The following is an 8,556-nucleotide window of genomic DNA, read 5'->3' as shown; positions in this document are numbered from 1 at the left end:
TGTAATATGGGCAACACACAGAATATTAAGGGCCTGATTCTAACTTTGGAGGACGGTGTTAAACCGTCCCAAAAGTGGCGGATATACCACCTACCGTATTACGAGTTCCATAGGATATAATGGACTCGTAATACGGTAGGTGGTATATCCGCCACTTTTGGGACGGTTTAACACCGTCCTCCAAAGTTAGAATCAGGCCCTAAGTGTCTAACAGATATTATTTGCACTATGCAATGCATATTTGTGCAGTGTAACTTAGTCTCCTTGTCCCAGGGCACTTTCTGTAAGTGTCAGTAATTTAAAGGCACATTGTTCTGTCATCTACTTCTCCTCCTGGTCCACAGTCATCTTGTTCAGGGGCGAATTCATGGACCTGCCCTGCGTTGTCCTATTCAGTCTTTTTCTGCAGGTGCAGGCCATCACCTCTCAGTTGGTGCCATCTTCCCTTTCACACTTGATGATGGGCCCTCAGTGTGGCCCTTAGGAATGTTCTGGTCTGTCCTCCCCTTGCCTGATTTGTTGCACAACTCCTCTTGTGACAGATGTTTATCAATTTCTGGTACCTCTGTCTCAGGTGGTGGTGCAGGTCCGCATCTTGTTCCATGAATCCATTGAAGTTGTCCTTCGACCGCAGTCCACTTCTCTAGGAGCACGATGTGCTCCAGCCCACCTAGAAGTAAAATAAACATCTTTTATTTTTCTCACCATGAACATGTCTCTAGTTTTAAAAAGGGTGTGTGACGTCTGAGGACGGATGGGGCAAAGCTTCTTTCTCCCAGAGGCAGTGATGCCTCAAGACTGCTGGCAACTTTACAGCATAGTCAGAAATGTTAGTGCTGCTTGGAACAGTGTGAGAGGCAACTCCACCCCCACTGACATAGGCAGGCCCATTAGTAACTCATGGGGGGCAAAATAGTTGTTCTAGATGGTGTCACCCTTATGGCGTGCAACAGTATAGGCATAGTATTAGGCCATTCCAGGCCTGTTGCCTGAGTTGCATTTGCTTATCAATTTTTCTTATTTTGCAGTTCATCCTCTCCACCTGGTATTAACTTTGGGGTGGTATGGGGCATGTACTTTCCACTCTATTTCCAAGCATTCACACATCTTTTGCACAAATGAAGGCACAAAATCACCCCATCTATTGCTTTTTACGACCTGGGGGGCCACAACCTGTGTATGAAGTCTTTCATCAAGCATTGTGCAACTGTTGCAGCATCAGTCTTCCTTGTTGGAAACACCATCATCCATTCTGAAACCGATCCATCCACACCAGCAAATATTTCAATCCATTCACTGGAAGTAAACATGTATCTGGAGGTTGATAAAGGGACCCTGCAGTGCAAGCAACTTAGTATGGGTACCAACCTTTAGAATGTTGGGCACTGACAAGATATTGGGAGCAGAATCGTGCAATGAAAGCTGTTGGCCCTAGTGCAAACCCACTCCTGTCTGTTTAATTAGCGCATCAATTCCCCCTTGTTCCATATGTGTGGTTCCATGCACAAGCCTTATAATGGTATGGAACATACTGCATTGGGCCACAGGCATTCCATAATTGTCGCTCCATAATCCCTCCTAATTTTGCTGACATACAGCATCAATTCCCACTCTTTTCTCATCTTGTGTTGCAGACTATTGTGCTTCCTTCATATCAGCTAGTCACAATTGACTCTGAATAAACTGAATTTTCGGAATACGTTTGGCCATTGAAGGCACCATCTGCACTGGCTGTCGCACACGCTCTCTTGCTGCTGTGTCAGCCATGGCATTACCTCTGGCTATCTTAGTATTAGCTCGTGTGTGGACTTCACATTTTATTACCACTCTCCTCAGGGTTAGTAGTAATGCTTTTAACACGTTCTTTTACTAAAAAGGACTATATTGGAAAGGGTGCCCTGCTGCTGTTATGAAACCAGTACATTGCACCAGCTGGCCAAAATCATAGACAACTCCAAAGGCATAGCGTGAGCCAGTGTAAATGCTAATAGTTTTCCCCTTAGCTAGGATGCATGCTCTTGTTGCAGAATATAGCTCAGCTTGGTGGGCAGACGTGCCAGGTGTAGGAAAGTACCATCTTCCCTGGCATGTTACCCCCATTTTTCACATGTATGTCAGTATGTTTTTGCCTGTTTCTCTGGGATCCTGCTCGTCGGACCCCAGTGCTCATAGTTTGTGGCCTTATGTGTATGCCTGTGTAGTGCCTAACTGTGTCACTGAGGCTCTGCTAACCAGAACCTCAGTGCTTATGCTCTTTCTGCTTTTAAATTTGTCACTGTAGGCCAGTGACTTCATTTACCAATTTCAATTGGCATACTGGACCCCCCTTATAAGTCCCTAGTATAATATACCCAGGGCATTGGGGTTCCAGAGATCAACATGGGCTGCAGCATTTCTTTTGTCACCCATAGGGAGCTCAGACAAACCCTTACACAGGACTGTCACTGCAGCCTGCGTGAAATAGTGCACACACTATTTCACAGACATTTTCACTGCGCTTAAGTAACTTGTAAGTCACCTCTATGTCTAACCTTCACTTGCTGAAGGTTGGGTGCAAAGTTACTAAGTGCAAAGGTGCCCCCACATAGTTTGGGCCATTTCCCCAGACTTTGTGAGTGCGGGGACGCCATTACACGTGTGCACTACATATATGTCAATACCTGTATGTAGCTTCACAATGGTAACTCTGAATATGGCCATGTAACATGTCTAAGATCATGGAATTGTCCCCCCATTCCAAATCTGGTATTGGGGAGCCAATTCCATGCATCCTGGGGGCTCCACCATGGACCCCCAGTACTGCCAAACCAGCTCTCTAAGGCTTGAACTGCCGCTACAGCTGCTGCCAACTCACAGTCAGGGTTCTTCCTTCCTGGAATCTGGGCAGCCCAGTCCCAGGAAGGCAGAACAAAGCATTTCCTCAGAGAGCAGGGTGTTACACCCTCTCCCTTTGGAAATAGGTATTACAGGCTGGGGAGGGGTAACCTCCCACAGCCTCTGGAAGTGCTTTGAAGTGCACAGATGGTGCCCTCCTTGCATAAACCAGTCTACACCAGTCCAGGGACCCTTTCTCCCCTGCTCTGGTGGGAAACTGGACAAAGAAAAGGGGAGTGCCCACTCCCCTGTCCATCACCACCCAAGGGGTGATGCCCAGAGCTCCTCCAGTGTGTCCCAGACTTCAGCCATCTTGCTTTGCAAGGTGTGGGGGCACTCTGGAGGGCTCTGAGTGGCCAGTGCCAGCAGGTGACGTCAGAGCCCCTCCTGATAGGTCCATACCTGATAAGGTAGCCAATCCCCCTCTCAGGGCTATTTAGGGTCTCTCCTGTGGGTTCTCTTCAGAGTTTGCTTGCGAGTTTCCTTCAGGAATCCTCTACAACAACTTCAGCATCCTCTGACCTCAGATCGACCGCAGCCTGCTCCAAACAACGCTGTAACTGCAACAAAGTGTCTACAAGAGACACTTTTCTTTAGCAACCTCAGCTCCAGGTCAGCAACTGCAACAGTTTCCATGGTGTGCATGCTCTGGGGACTTCCTGTCTTCATCCTGCACCAGAAGGACTGATGAAATCTCCTGTGGAGTGACGGACGACTGGTACCCTGGAACTCGTCTCAGGGCAATGAGCATGCTCCTAAGGACGCAGAGGGTGGACATCATCAATATAGACTGTCCTGAGGTCCTGCTGACAAAATTTAAAGGAGGTAAGACCTTGCCTTCCCCGAGAACCATAGTACCCCTGTGTTTTGTGTCTTCTTAGCCTCCTGATGTCCTCTGTGCACTCTTTGCAAAATTTCTTCATGCACAGCCTGGCCCAGGTCTCCAGCACTCCACCCTGTGACTCTTAACTCGCTGAGTTGTTCTCCGGCGGCGTGGGAACTTCGTTTGTTGTGTTGCATCAACTGCATTTTGAACCTACTTTGAACCTGGATCCTGTGTCTTCTGGGGGTGCTGGCTGGCTTTCTGAGGGATCTCTAAAGAGCTGAGGGCACCATCTTCCTCCTCACACAGAGTTGAGTCCCCCAGGTCCCTCCTGTTGCTGCCTTCCAACACAAAATCTCATCTGCAACGATTGTCACGCCGTGGGACATCTTTTGCATTAGGCAGGAACCCGCTGGCATCTTCCTAGGGTGCATTTCCGTGGTCTTCAACTAACCAGGGACTCTTCTGTTGCACCCTTTTCTGGGTTGGCAGGGGCTCCTGTCCTTCCTGGAACTTCTCTCGACTTCTGGACTTGGTCCCCTTCCTTTGCCGGTCTTCAGTATCAATAATCCAGCAGTTGTTCTTTGTAGACTTGGTTGGCTTCTGCAAATCCCAAAAACGATGTGTAGTGTGTCCTAAGGAAACTTGCAGTACATCACTCCTGCTTTTCTGGGCTCTGGGGTGGAGAAATTTACTTACTTTTAATGTATTCTTACTCTCACAGTCATTCTGCACACACTACACTTGTCTAGGGGGGAATTCGTGATTCACTTTCCACTTTTTTAGTATATAGTTTGTGTTGCCCGTAGACCTATTTTCTCCCATTGCATTCTATAGGATTTCCTACTGTTTTAATTGTTCTCTGACTATTTACTTGGCTAATTTTGGTGTCTAGTGTATATATTGTGTATAATACTTAACTCCAGAAGGATTATTGTCTCTAAGATATTTTTGAAACTGTGTCACCCAAATAAATACCTTTATTTTTGGTAACACTGGGTATTGTCTTTAATTGTTTATAAGTACTGGTTAACTATAAGTGGTATTGCATGAGCTTTGCATGTCTCCTAGTTCAGCCTAAGCTGCTCTGCTATAGCTACCTCTTTCAGCCTAAGCTGCTAGAACATTACTACATTTACCAACAAGGGATAACTGGACCTGGTCTAGGTGTAAGTACCCAAGGTACCCACTACAAACCAGGCCAGCCTCCTACACCAGGTGGCAGAGCTGCACCTTAAACTATGGTGTCATAGTAGCAGAACCTGTTCTGTAATTCGTGTCTGCTGGACGAACCATCAGTATACAACTCATAGTCTGCCTTTTCTAATGGTGTCTGTGGAAATCTGGTCTTGGTGTGGTGCAGTGTTCTACATTGTTATCATAGTAGTGCTTAGGGATCTCATCATAATAACCTATCACAAGTAATACTATTGCCAAATTAACAGATGGGCATCTTTTAACTAGACAACAAGATGACCTCATAACCTGTGCCTGGCATCCGAAAACTTTTGTGTCGCTGCAGATGACAACAACAACGGTACCAAATGTGACACCTAAACAATACAAGTATAGTCTAACACAATGGGAGACATCCTTTCTAACATCACAGCTGCCGATGCCCAGTCAATGATGAAGGCAAAGTCACACAGTAGTATGCTACAGGTCTTTTCCAGCTGTGTCAGTGCACCTTTTGCAACAGGGCATCATTTGCAATGCCATTTTGCTCTGACACATGGAGATGGAGGGGCAGTTTGTAGCCAGGCAGCCCCTATGCTGACATAATATAACAATGTTGCTTTCAGGTCTTAAAATAGTCTGAATGTTTATTAGTCCATACAATATTGTTTGGTGCATCTTTTGGCGTACATGGTCTCAAGATGGCACCATAGGATCAGTACTCAGGGATTCTCCGGTAGCAGTAGTTCATCATCCCCAGGAAGTACCTCATTCCTTTCTTGGTAGACAGGGGCTGCATGTACTGATTTAATTTTATACTGTCAGGTGATATGCTGTATGTGACTTTGGATACAAATAACCCAGGTAAGTCCCCTCTTTTTTTGGCAGCACTGCTGTGTTGACAATGAGTCTTTTGTGTCCTCTCTCCTGGAGGTGTCTCGGGAGAGCTACAGTGTTTTTTTTACAGGCCTCAAGTGGTGGAGATACCACAAGAAGGTCATCAACGTACTGCAAGATGATGCTACCACCTTCTAGGTGTAGGCTGTTGAAGTTTCTGTTTACTGCTTGCGCATGAACCATGAGACTCTCCGTAAAAGAAGTGTATTGGTTACCTTTTAGGGTGAAGGCAAAAAGGACCTCACTCTGTAGATGGACTTCTAATGCTGAAAAACACTAAGGAGAGAAGAATACTCTGCCTGTTCAGGCATAGAAGATATTGGTGTCAGACACAGCACATCGATAAAGGAACCCTGTGTTTATCTGGCTTAAATCTTGTACACCCTATTTTGCCTTTTGGGGAGTATAATAATAGGAGAAAACAGATTTTTTTAGGATATCCTGCTGTAAGAGACTAAATCAACTGTTTTTCCCTCCTCTGCCTGAGGTGACAGTTCCTGATGTGCATAAGGCAATTCCACCAATCCGTTCTTTTTTTTTACTTTATGGGGAGGGCATTTTTTCCAACAATCCTGCCTCATTTTTTCTCTAACCCGTTCAGTTACCTAGCTGTAGAACCTTGTTTTCAGTCATCTTTAAGGCCACATTCTCTTCAAGTTTCTAAAACTGCAGTCCAACATCATCATTCATCATCTCGCAACACAGACACAAGTCCCAATGTAAATGTGATATTTTTTGTTATTTTTTAGTCCTGAAGGTGTTTGACTATGGGAACCAAATCTTTAGGTTAAAAACCTGGTGTTATAGCTATAGACACATGTTGTTCTGAAGCTATCCCTAAAAGAATCTCTCTTCCCGTGGTTTTAGTTCAGTGCTCACTGCTGCAGTTATCACTCTGTTAGCTAATTCTAACCTGCGCTCAGGTACTTGCAAGCAAATAACATTTATTGAAACATATATTGTGGCAAAAAATTTGCAGAGGAGATATCTTACCAGCAAAGTGGTGGGGTGCATCCATACGAAAATTAAGAAATCAATCAATTTATCTCCTACCTTAGTTAGAAACATGGTATTCTCCTCGGGCGTTGTATGACACCTTCATCTTAAACACTGGGCTGGGTGACCCGTAAAAAGTTTTATTGTCTCTCTCCCTCTCTCAACGTTATCCTATGCTCATTCTTGTTTTCTCTGCAAAGCATTCCTCATGTAGTGCTGTTTCTCCTGTAAGTCTCTTGGCATGAGCAAAAATAACACTGATCCCTACTTTTGTCTCCTCGCTGGTATCCTTGTCCTCAATCTTATCTATGCTACCCCCCTTGGTAATGCTATTCAGTGATGTAAATCTTACCTTGCATTTCTCCTACAAATATACTATTCCTCATCATCCCCAGGAAGTACCTAATTCCTTTCTAGGTGGACAGGGGCTTCATGCCCTGAATCAGCTTTATACTGTCAGGTGATATCTGGTATGTGACTCTGGATGCCAGATATCCCAAGTAAGTCACCTCTTTTTTCACAGCACTGTAATGTTGACAATGAGTATATTGTGTCCTCTCTCTTGGCAGTTGTTCGGGAGAGCTACAGTGTCTTTTTCACAGGCCTCAAGTGATGGAGATGCAACAGGAAGGTCATCAAAGTACTGCAAGATGATGCTTCCACCTTCAAGGTGTAGGCTGTTGAAGTCTCTGTTTACTTCTTGTGCATTGACCATGGGACTCTCAGTAAAGGAAGTGTACTCGGTATCTTTTAGGGTGGAGACAAAAAGGACCTCACTCTGTGCATGGGCATTTAATGCTGAAAAATACTGAGGAGAGAAGAATACTGTGCCTCTTCAGGTATAGAAGATATTGGTGACAGGCACAACAGGTACTAAAGAACCCTATGTTTGTGTATCTGGCTTAAAACTTGTAGGTCCTGTATTGCCTTTTGGGGAGTAGAATAGTAGGAGAATACAGATTTTTTTTTAATGATACCCTGGTGTGAGAGACTAAATCAATTGTTTAATTCCCTCCTCTGTCTGAGGTGACAGTTCCAAAGTAGGTATCTCCCCAGCAAAGTGAAGGGGTGCATCCATATTAAAATTAAGAAATCAATAAATGTATCCCCTACCTTAGTTGGAAACATGGTATTCTCCTCTGGCATGTATGATACATTCATCTTAAACACTGGGCTGGGTGTCCTGTAAGTAGGTTGATCGTCTCTCTCTCTCCACGTCGTCCTATATTCTTCCTTGTTATCTCTGGAAAGTAGTCCTCATATAGCGCTGTTTCTACTGTAAGTCTCTTGATATGGGCTAAAATAACACTATTCCCTATTCTTGTCTCCTCGCTGGTATAGTTGTCCTCCATCTTATCAATGCTGTACTCCTTGGTAATGTTATTCAGCAATGTAAGCCTTACCTTGCACATCTCCTACAAAGGTCTTATTCCTCAAGAAGACAGCGAAGTCCGCCCTGCCCCTAACAGAATTTACAAATCTTCCTATATCCATTCTGTTAGTTGCATAATAACAGTCCCTGAAGCAAGTTACAATACAGTGAGACACCACCTCCTTCTTTTAGTTATGTTTTTATTAACAATGCAAGATGCACAATAAAGGAGTCAATCATTTTCTTTCTAGGACCTAGAAATGACCTGTAGTGTCTAATCCAGTTCCAGGAGGGCTTAATCAAAGCTAGAATTTTATTGCGACCACTATGTATATTCTTTCACTTATTAAATGTATTTAAATTACTAATGATGATATCCTAAAAAAGTACATGTATTCACCATCAATTTGAGTCACTT

The 8,556-nt window shown here is 44.4% G+C and overlaps 1 long non-coding RNA gene across 1 annotated transcript in view; it reads right to left on the bottom strand.

The window, feature by feature from the left end:
* Nucleotides 1-201: 201 nt before the first annotated feature.
* The window catches only part of LOC138266591 (uncharacterized), an 81,310-nt gene continuing 72,955 nt past the window's right edge, over nt 202-8,556 (bottom strand). The window contains exon 3 of the long non-coding RNA XR_011199564.1: nt 202-670. This is a non-coding gene — a long non-coding RNA (uncharacterized lncRNA). The remainder of the gene's footprint in view (nt 671-8,556) is intronic.

This window comes from Pleurodeles waltl, chromosome 11, assembly GCF_031143425.1.
Source record: "Pleurodeles waltl isolate 20211129_DDA chromosome 11, aPleWal1.hap1.20221129, whole genome shotgun sequence".
Classification (NCBI taxonomy): domain Eukaryota; kingdom Metazoa; phylum Chordata; class Amphibia; order Caudata; family Salamandridae; genus Pleurodeles; species Pleurodeles waltl.
The sequence above is the reverse complement of the archived record's forward strand: the minus strand, read 5'-3'. Positions and strand labels throughout refer to the sequence as shown.